The 17,086-nt window shown below is 46.7% G+C and overlaps 1 protein-coding gene across 2 annotated transcripts in view; it reads left to right on the top strand.

The window, feature by feature from the left end:
• The first annotated feature begins 2,032 nt into the window (after positions 1-2,032).
• The window catches only part of GPRIN3 (GPRIN family member 3), a 98,248-nt gene continuing 83,194 nt past the window's right edge, over positions 2,033-17,086 (top strand). Inside the window, exons 1-2 of one of the 2 annotated variants that reach the window (XM_075929591.2) lie at positions 2,033-2,126; positions 3,724-3,771. The gene's annotated coding sequence lies outside the window, so the exon portion shown is untranslated. Of the gene's footprint in view, positions 2,143-3,723; positions 3,772-17,086 lie in introns of both variants that reach the window. The other variant, XM_075929592.2, reaches the window with a different exon arrangement.

Consider the following 17,086-nt stretch of genomic DNA (forward strand, 5'->3'; position numbering starts at 1 on the left):
CATACACTGTATTCTTTTTTCCCTGTGTATTCCCTGTGTCTGAACTAAGTCCTGGAGGGTAATTGTTGAGGTTGGTTCAAGGTGCTCTATGAAAAGCAATCGTACTTCTGCCTCCTATGGAAACAAGATTAACACAAGTTGGCAAACACCACATGCTGTGCTGAGAGATTCCCACTGCTGACCAGTATGGAAAAGCAATGTGCTGATTACACTACAAACACACTATATCACTTTCCTGTATGTGAAACTTCCAATTAACTTATTAGCTCCAACTCACTTCATAACATAAATTAATGTCTGGGTAGAATCCGTGAAGCCCGTTCTAGCAAGTCTCCGCATATCCAATGAACAGGAACTTTTATAGCTCCCTCCCCTTTCTACAGAAAGTTGTTATTTTTCTTATCTGAACTTAGGCAGTGATAGCTATTGAGCCTCAATAGGGATATGTTTGAAAATTTAGTATTTTCCAGGAAAAACTGCTACTTTTCTCTCTCTCTCTCTCTTTCTCTCTCTCTCTCTCTCCATCTTTTTTTTTTCCCTCAGCATGCGGGCGTTATAAAGATGTTGCTTTAGTGTAAATTGTAGCTGTTATGAGGAAGTTACAGAGCTGTTATGGGGAAGTAACATGTTCTCCACCACAACCATGAGCCTTTTCTAGTATTTTGGTTTTATTGTGGATCCAAACCTGCTTCCGTTGTCCTCAGAGGGAACAGGAGCAAGGCCTATATTTGTCTCTTTCCAACTAAGGATGTTAAATAATGATTAATTTACTAGTTGAGTAGTTGATGGAATTTCCATCGACTACTCGCCTAGTCAATCGGCACTTCTGCATTTCAAAATTGGAACTCCACGTGCAGTCTGGGGCCAGCAGGAAGTCCCACTGACTCTGGGCTCCACGTGGGTGCTTCCACTTTGAAATGCGGAAGCGCCTATCGAAATGCACAAGGGACTTCCTGCGGGCCCTGGGCTGCACGCAGCCGCCAGCTTTAAAATGTACAAGAGTCCCACAGTTAGTGGGGTGAAAGGTGCCTGACAGAAAGACCTTGAGAATGAAGGGCTGGGGCCACTGCACTGTTTGCTGCCCTGCCGTGAACCAAACCAGGGCCTGGGAACATTGTTCTGACTGTTTGGTTGCCATCCTGCTCTGATCCCATGCCAGGGCTATATAGAACCTGGATGGTTGGCTCAACCTGAGCATCGTCCCGAGGCCGAGGACTAGAGCTGCCAGCCCTGAAGAGGGTGATTGACCCACCAACTATTGCTCTGGTCTGACCACAGGCCCAAGAGTAAGGACTTCAAGGACTCAGTGGTCAGAGTGGCCGTCCACTGACTCGGAGGGGAAAGAGCCCCTCCATGATCCCTGATGGGCTACTCAAGGGTAAACAAAGGGGCCTGATTATCATTTACATGGAGGGCTTGTTTACAATCTTTATACGACTTGAACTATACCAGTGTGGTTAAAGTGGTACAATCCACATGGTAGGGATACAGTTACATTGCCATCAAATCTCTTCCCATACAAGAGGGAGAATAAGTTTTACCAGTATATGACACCTTTATACCACCATGACCAAGGCTACATTAGCATAATAACTGGTTACAAAAAGTACACTCTTAATCAAAACACTTTCACTAGTACAAAAAACTGTATAGAGACCAGGCTTAAGGTCCCTTTGCTTAACGTACATTACATGCCAGAGTGTAAAGGGGCTATAGTGAAAATGAGAATTAGACCAACAAACTTTATTTTCTTAGTTCTGAATAACTTAGGCAGATACCAGAAACTCAGCTCAATGCAAACTTTAACTTTTGCTCCAAAGCTTTGTGAATTTCCCAACAAATATTGGTTGGATCATGTGCTTTAATGGATTTCATGTTTCTGGGACCCTGACCCTACTGTCCTTGACAGGAATGGCTGCCCTCCATTCCGCTCAACAGAAGCCATAGCAATCGTGACCTCAGTTAGCATCGCCATTCATCTAAACAGAATACTTCAGATGCTGAATATTCCAGAACTCAGCCCTCGGTAGCTTGTGTGTTAAATGGTGACACTGTTGTTTCATCTTGTAGAGACCATGGAAAAGGCGAGGTTTCTGCCCTGAGGAGCTTGCAGTCTACAAATGATGGTGGCTTTGTTATTTAGTATGTTGCTTAAATAGCGGCATGCAGAGAGTTGTAGAAAGCTGACTTCCCAGCCCCTACAATAAACCATATGAATGCTAGTAGAATTGTAGCTGCTTTTCTCAAGGGAGTTCATGGGCTGCTTCTCCTGGAGCAATTTGCCCAGAGAAAGTGCGTACAGATTGAACCGCTCTAGTCCAGCACCCTTGGACCCTGACTGGTGCTGATCCAGAGGATTAGCCACCCCATGGGAAGTCAATACTGCTTTCTAGGATGTTAAAAGACATTTAGGAATAAATTAGTGCTAAAAACCAGCACAGAACTGAGAGCCAGGACTGGTGACTGTAAACAAACTTTATGTAACCATGGGAAACCATAAGTGAACATCCAGCTAACTAAAATCATGCCTGACCGCTGATGTTGCCAGACCAGAGAGTGCCGGATTAGAGAAGTTCAGCCTGTAGTAGCCAGGTGCATAGTAAATTTCACAGCCTCTAATCCAAGTAAAGATTTAGTTGGGGTTGGTCCTGCTTTGAGCAGGGTGCTAGGCTCAATGTCTTCTTGAGGTCTCTTTCAGCCCTAGGATTCTACCTCTGATAGGATTGCTCTGGTGTCCTCACTGCAGAGGGAGCAGCACTGTGTTCCCCCTTTGCTTCAAGTTAAGTGTGCCTAATTCCTAGGGACTAGAGCTGGGCAACTAGTATTCATCAATTAATCATGTGGGCAAATAATTCACTGGTTTTTTAATTGTATGCTTATCTGTAGTACTAAACTGTTCTCTGTAGAACTAAAATAACAGCAAGGCTTCGTCTACACTGCCAGTTTTTTTGGCAGAAAATATGCTAATGAGGGACTCATTAGCCTGAGTCATGCTCTCACTAGCATAGTTTCTGCTGTTTCTTTTTGTTCAAGGGGTTTTTGCACAAAAAGAAGCAGCGTGGATGTTGGGGGTTTTTTTTGCACAAAACCCCTGTTTTGTGCAAGATCCTTATGCCTCTCTGGGACAGGCATAAGGATCTTGTGCGATACAGGGCTTTTGTGCAAAAAAAAACCCCAACATCCACGCTGCTTCTTTTTGCACAAAAACCCTTTGCGTGAAAAGAAACAGCAGAAAATATGCTAATGAGCTTGCGACGCATGCTAAAGAGTCCCTCATTAGCATATTCTCTGCCAAAAAAAACTTGCAGTGAAGATGTAGGCTAAGGCTGTTATTTGCCCAATATTGTGAAATCAGTTGAAAAAAATATTTGATGAATATTGTTTGGCCAGTTGTAGCACCTAGGAATGAGATTGTACTGAGAACCCATGGTGTCATACATAGTAGATTGTACAGACATGGACTTCACTTGGACTAGTGGCCATGGGTTCTAAAATATAATTGTGGCAAAACAAATAAGACCGGTTACTTGGCTTCTGACATTTTTCTAAATTAGTTTCTTGACTTCAGCATGTTTCCCAGAAAGCTACCTAGTAAATCTTTGGGTTTACAACTGAGACGGTGGTAATAATGTCAAGCTGTCTTTATGCTTCCCCCTCCCAATTAATTAAAATGATTTATGTTTCGGACAAAGCTTCAGTAAAAAAGGTGTTTTGTAATTCTAGGAAACAGCATGCACACCAAGATCTGATTCTCCTCTCATTTACATCCACGTAAGTCAACTTACTGAAATTGCTGTTACGTTGTTTAAAATTTAGGGAAAAGAGGAAAATCGGGTATAGATTCTTATTAGCCAGACATGAATGCAGTGTTTGAAGTTCTATATGCAAATCCTTACACAATGGGGCCAAGTATATGGCCTCCTAGGGATGCATTTGCCATGATAGCACAATTTGATTGATGTCTTTATTTTTTCTTCTTATACAATAAGGAAGCTATAGAGGACGGGGCTGGGGATTGTTTTGCCTAGTTGCCTCTATTTTAGTTAAATGGACATTGTGAATCCTGTCTTGAGATAATGTGCAAAGACCTTGCACCAACTATGCCTGATGATGAAAAGGGAAGCAGGGCCAGCCCTGATTTTTCAGCTTGATCTCTCCAGTGCCTTGGAAGGGGAGATCTGACAACGAGAGAGGCTGTGGCACTTGATGCTGCTGGGGCAAAGGTACAGGAAGGGAGGATGTAACCTAATGAGGATAGAGGTGAGATCCTTCTCACTGAGATCTTCGAAATAATTTGGTGGTTGGGGAGTCGGTATGCTTCTGGGGTAGGGGTGGTTTTGGTTAGTATTACAGATAGGCATATGATTTAAAAAATCAGTGAATTATGTGCCCAATATCATGAAAACTCAGCACATGCCTTGGTAGGTAAGAATTAACGATGGAGGTGAAAGCAGTTTCATGCACACAACTAGTCATGTAGACAGTGATTCTGTCTCTGTGCTTTCCTCTGCACCGAAAACTGTTTTCTCAACATTCACTCTAACAAAATATTTACCAAAGGTTGGAACATTTTACTCCTCACTGTCTTGCTCCCAAGTTTTGACAAATATCTTAGAACGATCCCTGGCTTTTCAGTGAGCCAGAAACGCCTTGTAACTTAAGGAGACCCATGAACCCAAAGTTGCTTTCTCAGTTCTTTCTTTCATACCAACGCATAGAGGCTATGTCTACACTGCAGAGTTGTTGCACAAAAACAGGTGTTTTTGCGCAATAACTTGTGGAGCATCCACACTTCAAGCCCGTTCTTGCACATGAAAAAGTACAGTAAAGCGTAAGAACACAGGGCTTTTTGCGCAAGAGTTATTCCTCTTCCCATGAGGAATAAACCTTTTTGTACAAGAACTCTTGCGCAAAAAGGCATGTGTGGCCAGGCAACAGGGGTTTCTTGCGCAAGAAACCCCTATGGCTAAAATGGCCATCAGAGCTTTCTTGCACAAGAGAGTGTCCACACTGCCGAGGATGCTCTTGTGCAAAAGCACATCTCTTGCACAAAAGCACTTGGCAGTGTGGACGCATCTTGCGCAAGAACATTTTGCACAAGAAATCTTGCACAAAAAGCTCTTGCGTAAGAAGCCTGCGGTGTAGACATAGCCTAAGAGAAAAGGAATAAATTGATCAGTGCCCAAGTTCTTGGAAGATATGCTTCAAAATGTTAATCTGATTAACAGAAGGAAGCTACCATTTAGTATAAGAAACAAGTCTCAAATGGTTTCTTTTATTCATAGTGAACCTGCAGGCCCTCCAAAGAGCTAAAATCAGCATAGCTGCCACTGATCTTTCCCCTGAATGAGGGAAAATATGATTGAACTAGAGAGAGAGAAAGTGTCATTAAGTTTCTGAGAATTCTCATGAGGTCACTGGAACTGCACCCATTTATACCACCTAAGGATCTGGCTCGGCAGACTGCCAGCTTACGTGCTGGATAACTTTTTAGAGAGCACTAAGAATTTATTTCTTTATTTCAAAAATCCTTCCTAATGTGACTATCACAACAGCATCTAGGCAGGAAGGCCAGAATTTTCAATAGAACTCAGCATGCAAGGGTACAAGAGGGGTGTTAAGCACTTATGAAAATCTGGCCCGAATTAAGGTAAATTAATGGATGATGAGTAGAGCTAGTACAAAAAAATCTTTGACAGAATCATTTTCTTTTGGAAAATGCAGTTCCTTGGAAATCAAAAACCTTTGCAAAACTGCATTGATTTCAGTGAAATATCTTATGGAGAAATACAAGAAGAGAAGTTCATACAATGCATTTTTGGTATAAACGTTTGAATTTTTCACTTTGAAAGTAATTTTCATTTAGATTTTTTAAAATATTTTTATGACATCATGTTGATCAATCTGAAACTAACTTTTTTTCCCCAAAATTTTCCTTCACTGAAAAATTTGGGGTTTCATTCAGATTCAAAATGAAGCCAAATTTTGAAATCTCAAAATCCCTCCCTAATTTCTTCCTCACAGTTCTATTGATGAACTCTTAAAAATTCTGCCCTAGCCATAACATTTGAAAATCAGCTGGGAACGGTTTTGAATGCCTGGCACTGAATACAGTGATTAAGGCAAAGTCAGTGGCTGTCTTAGGTAGGTTACTTTTCTATAGATCACTTTGGAGTAACAAATTAGGAGGGAAGAAAATCTCAGTAGACAGACTATTGCCAACTTTCTTGGTCAAAAGCCAATAAACTTTCTTGGTCAAAAGCGTAGCGAGGGTGTTAGGCACCCGGGGGCGAAGGCAAAATTGGTGCCCCCTCCTGCCGAATGGTGGGGGCCCCAAATCTGTCGCATAGCTGAGCTCGACCCTGGGAGGAGCAGGGAACCTGTTATGGGTCAGGGGTCACTGACCTACAGAAAAATAAGTCAGGGAACAGACAAGTGAGATGCAAAAAAACCCTCCTAGCCCCCCTCCCCATACTCCACTGATGTGGCCCCAACTGAGTCACCTCCCTGCCCTGGCACCCCAGTCCCATGGGGGGTAGATAGAACTGAGGCTCAAAGCATCAGGCCAGATTAATTCTTCTGGGGTTTGAAGGTTAGTGGAATTTGTGGACCCTTCCACACTCTGAGGTGGGGGTAAAATGAGGGATCCAGTGTGCGGGACAAGGCTGCCAGTGAGTGGGATTGGAATGGGGGTGCAGAATCTGGAAGGAAAATAGGCTACAGGAACAAGCTGGGGATAGGTGTCTGGCCAGGAGGTAGGAGGCAGGAGCAGAGTCCTGGTGAGGCCGTAAACAGGGGGCACCCTAAGCAGGGGGCAGGTGAGGCCCTGGGCAGGGCACTCAGGACTGGGCAGGGGGGCAGGGTACCAATGGGGGTTCTGGGCAGGAGGGCATGGTATTCATGGGGGTCTGGGGGGGCAGGGCATTTGTGGAGTCTGGGCAAGGGAGCAGGTACCAGTGGGGGTTTTGGGCAGGGGGGCATGGTACTTGTAGGGGTCTGGATGGGGGGGCAGGGCACTCATGGGGGGTCTGGATGGGGGGGCAGGGCACAGCACTCAGGGGACCTGGGCAGGGGGTGCAGGGCACTCACTGGGGGTCTGGATGGGGGGGCAGGGCACAGCACTCAGGGGGACAGGGCACTCATTGGGGTCTGGACGGGGGGCAGGGCACTTGTGGGGGGTGTGGACGGGGGGGTGAGAAGCAGAGCACAGCACTCAGGGGGCCGGGGCAGGGTACTCGTGGGGGTCTGGATGTGGGGAGAGGGACCCCTAAGCTGGTGCTTGGGGGTCCCGCAACCAAGTCCGGGCACTCAGAAAGCATGTGTGCCGCTTGTTCCCTGAGCTGCTTCCTGAGTCTGAGCTAGCAGCTGTTTGCAACTCTGCCCACATTCGAGGCTTTATTTGATCTGAGGAAGTGGGTCTGGCCCATGAAAGCTCATCATCTAATAAACCATCTTGTTAGTCTTTAAAGTGCTACATAGTCCTGCATTTTGCTTCAGCTACCCCAGACTAACAGGGCTACATTTCTATCACTATTTTAATCAAGGATTATTGAAGGAGCCGAGCTCCAAGGCCCCTATTGTCCGGGGGAAATTAGCACCTCTTCAAAGTCAGCTTCAAATCAGCACCTTTTCAAAGTGGCTCTGGGGCTTGTTTGTCTGTAGCCCCAGGAGCAGGGAGGGAGGAAGACAGACCTGGGGAAGCCACAGTGCAAAACAAAAAGTTAAAGATGAACTTTGGGTGAGGTAACGCCATCACCGGCTTTTTCTTGGGGGGGCTGGGTCACCTGCTGGGGCACGGCCTGTTGGACTCCAGCTGCATCCCGCCCCCGCCAGCTCTGCTTCCCGCGCCTCTTCCTCCTGCCCCCCCTCCTCCCATCCAGCTCTCGCCCCAACTCCTGATACCCCCCCGCCAGCCCGCCCCCCTTCCTCCTGGCTGGTCCCTCCCCCCACTCACAATCAAGTGTGTCCATTTTTTGGGGGGTCTACCTGGTAAACTTAGAGCCAGGCACAGGAGGAACAGAACAGCCAGGTAAGGGATTCTAACCTTTAAAGTGGCTTCTGCTGCCACCCGGCCCTGCTGCCTCAGCTCGCAGCGTGTAGAGAGCCGGGAGCACTTAGCCAACTCCCGGTCTCTGTTCAAAAGCATCACGTGGGCCAGAGCAGCGTGCGCTTTGCTCCCAGCCCAGCCCGGCGCCCCTCTGGCGTGGCACTCCAGCTTGCACCCTCTTCGCTACGCCTCTTTGCCTTCTGGGTTAGCCTGTCAAAAGCCTCTTTGCCTTCTGGGTTAGGCTCCCAATTTCTGATGGGACAGAAACATTGCAGTAGGTGGTTCTGGGTACATGTCATCAGCCTCCCATGATGCACTCATCTTCTCCCTTCCTCCCTGCTTGAAAGCAACAGCAAACAATCTTTTCACACCCTTTGTTCACTGGTTATCCATGCAGACACCACAACAGGGCAAAAGGAAGAATGCGAGGAGGCCACAAACACAGAAGTGCAGGAACCATTGAGTGGAGCAATTGGCATATGCTGTAGCAGTAGGTCCTGTTGACACGGTGGAACACTGATTCTGGTGCTGTCAGACAAGCACGGACTGGTGAGAGCACATAGTTATGCAGCTATGGGACGATGACCAGTGGCTACAAAACTTTTGCATGTGTAAGGCCACTTTCATGAAGAACAGCGTTACCAGGGTGAGGCCCACTCTGACAGTTGAGAAGAAAGTGGCAGTAGCCTCCTGGAAGCTCGCAATACCAAATTGCTACAGTTAGTTGGGAATTAATTTGGAGTTTGTAAATCAAGGGTGGACTGCTGTGATCCAAGTAGCCTAGGTAATCAACATGCTTCTGCTAGGAAGGATAGTGATTTTTGAGAAATGTGATGGACATAGCAAAATGCAGGACAATGTAGCACTTTAAAGACTAACAAGATGGTTTATTAGATGATGAGCTTTCGTGGGCCAGACCCACTTTCTCAGATCAAATAGTGGAAGAAAGTAGTCACAACCATATATACCAAAGGATACAATTTAAAAAAATGAACAAATATGAAAAGGACAAATCACATTGCAGAACAGGAGGAGGATGCAGGGCGGGGGGGGGGGGGGAGGAAGGAAGGTAAGTGTCTGTGAATTGATGATATTAGAGGTAGGGAGAGTGGGATGTTTGTGAGTTAATGGTATTAGAGGTGATAATTGGGGAAACTGTCTTGGTAATGGGTGAGATAGTTCAAATGTTTGTTAAGTCCTTTTTGTAAAGTGTCGAATTTTAACATGAATGACAGTTCAGAGGATTCCCTTTCAAGTGCAGATGTAAAAGGTCTTTGTAGCAGAATGCAGGTGGTTAAGTCATTGAGAGAGTGTCCTTTCTGGTTAAAATGGCAAGAAACTGTTTTCTCTTTGTGATTTTGTCTGATATCTGTTTTGTGGGCATTAATCCTTTGGCGAAGTGTCTGAGATGTTTGTCCAATGTACATAGCAGACGGACACTTTCGGCACATGATAGCATAGATTATATTTCTGGATGCGCAGGAATATGTGTTCTTGATCTTATAACTCACTTGGTTAGGTCCAATAATGGTATCAGCAGAATGAATATGTGGACAAAGCTGGCAACGGGGTTTGTTGCAAGGGAAGGTACCAGGGTTGGTATTAGTGTGGTATGTCCTGTGGTGGTTGGTAAGAATCATCTTGAGGTTAGGTGGTCGTCTATAGGAGACTATGGGTCTGTCTCCCAGAGCCTCTTTGAGTATGGTATCCTGTTCCAATATAGGCTGTAGTTTATTGATAATGTGTTGGACAGGTTTAAGTTGGGGGTTGTAGGTGATGACAAGTGGTGTTCTATTGTTGGTTTTCTTGGGTCTGTCTTGAAGTAGATGGTTTCTAGGTATTCGTCTGGCTCTTTCAATTTGCTTTTTTATTTCTCTGGGTGGGTAGTTGAGGTTTATAAATGCTTGGTAGAGATCTTGAAGCTTCTGGTCTCTGTCAGTGGGATTAGAGCAGATGCGGTTGTATCGAAGGGCTTGGCTATAGACGATGGATCGTGTGGTGTGTTCTGGATGGGAGCTGGAAGCATGTAGGTAACTGTATGAGTCGGTGGGTTTTCTGTAGAGAGTGTAAACATCCCACTCTCCCTACCTCTAATATCATCAATTCACAGACACTTACCTTCCTTCCTTCCCCCCCCGCCCCCCCGCCCTGCATCCTCCTCCTGTTCTGCAATGTGATTTGTCCTTTTCATATTTGTTCATTTTTTTAAATTGTATCCTTTGGTATATATGGTTGTGACTACTTTCTTCCACTATTTGATCTGAGGAAGTGGGTCTGGCCCACGAAAGCTCATCATCTAATAAACCATCTTGTTAGTCTTTAAAGTGCTACATTGTCCTGCATTTTGCTTCAGCTACCCCAGACTAACACGGCTACATCTCTATCACTATTCTACATGATGGACATAGTGGATGGCTTCAATGCAATGGGATTCCCTAACTGAGGTGGGACAATAGATGGAATTCATGTCCCTATCTTGGCACTTGACCATCTTGCCAAAAAGTACATAAACTGCAAGGGGTACTTCTCAAGGGTGTTGAAGGCACTGGCAGATCACGTTCGCCAACATCAGTGTGGAATGGTAGAGAAAGGTACATGATGTGCACATCTTTAGGAACTCCAGTCTCTTCAGAAACCCACAAGATGGAACTTTCTTCCCAGACTGGAAAATTACCATTAGAGATGTTGAAATGCCAATAGAGACCTTGGAGACCAAGTCTACCCCTTGATCCTGTGGCTCACGAAGCCATACACAGGCAGCCTGGACTGCAGTAAGGAGCAGTAAAACGCAGGCTAAGTAAGGGTATGTCTACACTACCCTCCTAGTTCGAACTAGGAGGGTAATGTAGGCATACCGCACTTGCAAATGAAGCCCGGGATTTGAATTTCCCAGGCTTCATTTGCATAAGCGGGGAGCCGCCATTTTTAAAACCCCGCTGGTTCGAACCCCGTGCAGCGCGGCTACACGGGGCTCAAACTAGGTAGTTCGAACTAGGATTCCTATTCCGAACTACCGGTAAACCTCGTGGTTTATCAGAGAGTACATGGGAACTCTGTACTCCTGATACTTTTCTTGCACCTCTACTTCATGTACCTCATCAGCTCTGTTTGATCCCCCATGTGCCTCAAGGTCTCATCCTACATCTTACAGTTGTGTTCCCTGCATGTTCTCCTCTCCTCCTGTTCAGTGAGTATGCTCTGTAACATCATTCTCCTCCAAGCATTCAGTTGTGCTCTGTCAGTGCAGGCAGATTGCATTTGTTCATTAAAGATTTCATCCTGTGTACATTTTTTTCACCTTCTGATCTGTGCTGGAGGATCCAGGAGAGCGCCTAACAGAGTCACTGTTGCAGCTGCATGGAGAAAAAAACACAAGGGGTGGGGACTGGGACATTGTAGGGCTCATGCAGTCATGCGCCGGACAATTGGAAAAAGGCAAATGTAGTGCCCATCTTTAAAATAAGAAAGTAGGAGAACCCAGGGAACCACAGACGAGTCAACCTCACCTCCGTCTCTGGGAAAATTATGGGGGGGATCCTAAAGGAACCATTTTGAAACACTTGGAAGAGAGGAAAGTGATCAGGAATTCACCAAGGGCAAGTCATGCCTGACCAATCTAATTGCCTTTTATGATGAGGTAACTGGCTCTATGGACATAGGGAAGTCGGTGGATGTGATATACCTTGACTTTAGCACAGCTTTTGATATGGTCTCCCACAGTATTCTGGTCAGCAAGTTAAAGAACTTTAGATTGGATAAATGGATTGGTAAGGTAGATAGAAAGCTGGCTAGATTGTCAGTCTCAAAGGTTAGTGATCAACAGCTTGATGTCTGGTTGGCAGTCAGTATCAAGTGGAGTGCCATAAGAGTTAATTCTAGACCTGATTTTGTTAACATCTTTATTAACGATTTGGCTGAGGGGATAGATTGAACCCTCAACCATCAAGTTTGCAGATGACATTAAGTTGGGGGAGAGGTAGATATGTTGGAGGGCAGGGATAAGGTCCAGGGTGACCTAGACAAATTGGAAGATTTGATCAAAAGAAATCTGAGGAGGTTCAACAAACACAAGTGCACAGTCCTGCACTTGGGATGGAAGAATCCCAAGCATGCTACAGGATGGGGACCGACTGGCTAAGCAGCAGTTCTGTAGAAAAGGACCTCAGGATTACAGTGGATGAGAAGCTGGGTAGGAGTCAACAGTGTGTCCTTGAAGCCAAGAAGGCTAATGGCATATTAGGGTGCATTAGGAGGAGCATTGCCAGCAGATAAACTGAAGTGATTATTCCCCCTTTATTCTTCACTGGTGAGGCCACATCTGGAGTCTTGCATCCAATTCTGGGCCCCCCACTATAGAAAGGATGTGGACGCATTAGAGAGAGTCCAGTGGAGGGCAACAAAAATTATTAGGGGGCAGGAGCACATGACTTATGAAGAGAGGTTGAGGGATTTGATCTTATTTATTCTTTACTATAGTATTGCCAAGAGTTAACTGTAACTAAATGAATCTGTAGATTCCTTTAAGTACACTATGAGTAAGAACATTTTCTCTTTTCTTCTACACAAAGAATGGATATTTTGTAATACTTACAAAGGTTTTTATCTCCTTGGCCTCAAGGTAATATGTATGCTCGTAGTAGCGTTTATCATTGGGGACACATCTACACGATGGATAAAGTCGAATTAAGCAACGCAACTTCAGCTATGTCAATTGTGTAGTTTTAGTTCAAAATAGCATAATTTGGCTTTTGGCATTATCTACACAGCAGGAAGTCAAAGGAAGAACACTCTTCCTTTGACTTCCCTTACTCCTCATGAAATTAGGGTTACAGGAGTCAGAGTAAGAAGTCCTCCAGCTCGACATTATTTCAAAATAAAGGCTTGTAGTGTAGTGTAGACACGCACTATGTTATTTTAGAATTATGTCAGTTATTCTGAAATAATGCTGCTATGTAGACATAGCTGGGTGACTAGATTCTGTCTAGTGCCTAGCAGGAAAATGGTTACCATCTCTTCCCAAGCACTGGAAATAATACAGCTTTTTCCTTCCTTGAAGGAGCTGCCAAGTTTCCCCACTCTGGCAGGAGGAAGGGAAGGAGAAGGTATGGTGGGGGGGAATTACACACTTAGAAGACATTGTAAGAGGAGGGACCTATTAAAAAATCAGTTCCTGGTTTTGACATAAATGAAGCAAAAAGAAGCCATTCTAATTGTACAATCTCAGTAGGATTACATTACAATTTATTTGACCCCAGGAAAAAAACAACTTTCTGAGTTATTTTTCGTTCACTTTGCATGGTCATCATCACAGTAACATTCAAATGTCTATTGATTAGCCCTTTTGTAATACAATTATTTTAGCACCAGAACAGCAAAGTGTTATCCTCCAGCATCTAATCTCCTGTGAAGACATTCTACATGTGTGATTTAGGGAGCTGACTTAATCACACACATGCATTTACTCTTCATTTTACCATTTGCTTAGTCTCTTTTAGGCTAAACGCTAATTCGAACTAGTTTTTTTAGTCTGGATCCGTTAGTTCGAATTAGCGCTGTAGTGTAGACATACCCTATGGGAGTTGGATTGGGCCAACAGAAAGTGATTGGTGCCCCGACCCTACTTAAAAACAAAAAAGGGCAAAAGCATTGTAGCTGTGAACTATCCAGCAAACTTACCAAAAGTCTCCTCTCAAGGTCATATGAATAAGTGGGTTTTGCTGATGAAAGTTATCTATCTATCTATGGGTATGTCTACACTACAGCGCTAATTCGAACTAACGCATCTAGACTAAAAAACTAGTTCGAATTAACTACAATGATGAGGGGTTTGGAACAGGTCCCATATGAAGAGAGTTTTTTCGACCACGGAAAGCCTCATTTTACGAGGAAGAATGCCTTTTTTTTGAAAGTGCTCTTTTAAAAATAAGGTGCTATGTAATGCAAACTGTGCTTTTTCGAAAGACAGCATCCAGATTGCCTGGGTGCTCTCTTTCAAAAAAGCAGCTTGCTTTTTTGAAAGTACTGGTTGTAGTCTAGACGTTCTTTTTCGAAAGAGGTTTGCCGTCTAAATGTAGCCTAAGGTGCCACAGGACCTCATTGTTTTTAAAGTTACAGATTAACATGGCTACCCCTCTGTAGACTCGCTGAGCTTGTGGTCAAAGTCTCAGTCTGCAATATGAGCACTCTGCAGAGATGTCCTGCATTCCACAAAACCAGCACTCTAAAGAAAAGCAGGCAGAACAGATGGTGATGATTGTGTAATTTTTGGATGAAGGGCTAGACTGAGCTTGTTTGGAAGAGCCTTGCATTGGGGACGATGCATGTCAGTAGGGCAAGATATTCCCCTCAGTTCCCTAGTACATGAGGGATTGCACACACCCTGGCTACTTTTGGACAAAGGGTGCCAGGATGTGCGCAATGGTTTTTGAAACAGCCTTGCACTCCCCTCAAAGGAAAAGGTACATTCCATTTCAATACAACCCCCCTCAATGCAAGTTGCTAATGGCCCAGGCATCATTATGTAATTAACGGTGAGTTTCCATTTCGCTAGTGCTGCAGCTGGGGAGAATGATTTAACTTAACCAGTAAGAAAGGAAGTATTAAGCAAAGGTATTAAATAGATTAGGTGCTTTAACTTTCCCATGTCAGTTTACCAAACTTCATTTTAAATATAATTAATATTTTACTTTATATCCAACACAATGTTGAAACCTTTTGTCTTTATTTATGGCGGGGCAGGGGAACCTTTTTGGGTCAGGGACCACTGACCCACAGAAAAATCAGTTGGGGACTACACAAGTGGGAAGCACAAAAAAATCCAACAACCCTGAAACCCTCTAACCCTCACTGATGTGACCCCCAACTGAGACACCTCACTCACCTGGCATTCCAACCGGGAAGGGGGAGGGACAGGGAGGACTGAGGTTCAGGGCTTGCCATAGGCCAGATTAACTCTTCTGGGTTTCCAGCATTAGTGGATTTTGTGGATTCCCCTAGGCTCTGGGGTGAGGCCAAAAATGAGTGATTCACTGTGTGGGATGGGGCTGCCAGCAAGTGAGGTAAAGATGGGGGAGCAGGATCTAGGCATGAGGGGGTGAGGTCTGGGTGGGAGGTAGGCTGCAGGAGCAGGCTGGGAGTAGTATGTCTGGTCAAGGGGAAAGGGAGCAGAAGCAAGGGAGGTGTAGTGTGTGGCCAGAGGGAGAGTGCAGGAACAGACTGAAGGTGCCGGGTCTCGGTGGGGGTTTGTGTGAGAGGGTGGAGGTGCAGGGTTTGGGCATGAGGGGAAGGGGAGGCACTTACTTGCCTTTACACCCCGCTGCTCCCAGGCACCGTGTCTCAGGCCATAGCCCCCTGCTGCTTCCATTGGCCAGATTCCAGCCAATAGGAGCACCAGGGAAAGCCTCCAGGCAATGTGCCTGTGCGATGCTGTTCTCCCGGCTGGGGGAGGGGGAGCAGCAGCATGCGGAGCCGCTTCTGGCTCCACTCTTTCCCAGGAGCCAGATCCAGTGAGACTTTCTTCCCTCCGCCCTGCCCCCAGCGGGAAGCTGGCACTCCAACCTTGTGGGAGCGGAGGGATAGAGGCTGGAGCACCAGTGCAGGCTCCCCACTGAGGACATAGACTGCAGTTTGAGAACCACTTCCATACAAGGTTGTCCTGCTCCTTACTCCCTCCCCATTCACTGCACAGTCAGAATCTAGTCTAAGACATGAACATTTTTCTTATACAATGTTACATTTAATTTTCCTTGCTTACTTAAAGGGTCATCCTATATATCTGTGGTCCCCAGCGCGGTGCCTGCGGGAGCCATGGCACCCACCGGGGCATTTATGTGCACCCACCTAGTCTGCATTAGGCACACCCTAATGCATGGGAGGACTGGCCTGGTGGGACAGAGCCACCGGGCTCCACACTCCTGCACCGGAGCCGGTAGGGGCGCTGCTGGCACTTACAGCCCTGCCAGAGGACCCCATCGGGCTGAGGGACTCTGATGAGGAGGCCGGCAAGCTGACCCCGCCGGGAAAGGTACCGGGCCAGGGGAAGGGAAAGCGGGCATGGCCACGAGAGGCGTGAGCATGCGCCGTCAATCCAGGTGGTGCCAGGGCTGCACCGGGGGTGAAGTCACATGCAGTGCTGTGGAGGGGGTGGTGCCACGTCAGTGTGGCGTTGCGGCGCCGTTTTTTAAAATGGCCAGCTGTGGATTGGGGAAGGAGGAGGAAGGAGATGTGCCAAGTGGGGCGTGGGGGAGCAAAGCCTGGCTAGAGGCGGGACGGCGGTGAGCGCACCTGGTGGGGCGGTCGTGTTGTCATGGGCCGGGGCTGTGAACGCCGAGTGACCCAGCTCCAGGTCCGGCACGTGGTCTGGAGCCTGGGCTGCAGGGACTTCTGGGGCCCAATTGCAGCAGACTCCAGCCCTGCAAACTGGAAGGCAGAAGGGAAGGGAAGGCAGGGGAGGGGAAGAATGGGGGGAAAAGGGTAGGAGAGGAAGGGGCTTGTGCTGATGGGAGGGGGGCAGGTCAGGAGAAGAAAGGGGAAGGCACCAAGGGGCAGGATGGAGGAGACACAAATGCCAGGCGTGTGGGGGCAAGTGGAGACAATGAGGAAAAGGGCAGGAGGGCAGGTGTCAGTGGGAGGGGGGACAAGGTGATGCTGGGAGAGGAGAGGGTAAGGGCATTGGGGCTAGAGGGGGGAGGTGCTGGGAGAAGGCTTGAAAGAAGGGGTGGGCATGAGGAAGGCGGGGATGAAGCAAGCAAGTCATGTGTGAGGGCATGAGGGAAACAGGAGCAGAGGGTGGTGAGAGGGTAGGCATCAGGGAAAAAGAGGGCAAAGGGGGCAGTGAGGGAAGGGGGAGGCACCAGGAGGGTGCAGGGGTAAGAGAACGTGCAGGTGCCAGGGGATTCTGGGGGTGAAGCAGAAGGGCAGACACCTGCAGGGGAGGGACCAGCACCAGAGGAGAGAGGCAGGGCAGGTGTGTAGAGGGAGGTGTTAGGAGAGGGGGTAGCTCACATGATCAGAGTGGGGCTACTGGAGGAGTGGGCACAG

This window comes from Pelodiscus sinensis, chromosome 4 (assembly GCF_052426305.1).
Source record: "Pelodiscus sinensis isolate ZL-2025 chromosome 4, ASM5242630v1, whole genome shotgun sequence".
Lineage (NCBI taxonomy): Eukaryota > Metazoa > Chordata > Testudines > Trionychidae > Pelodiscus > Pelodiscus sinensis.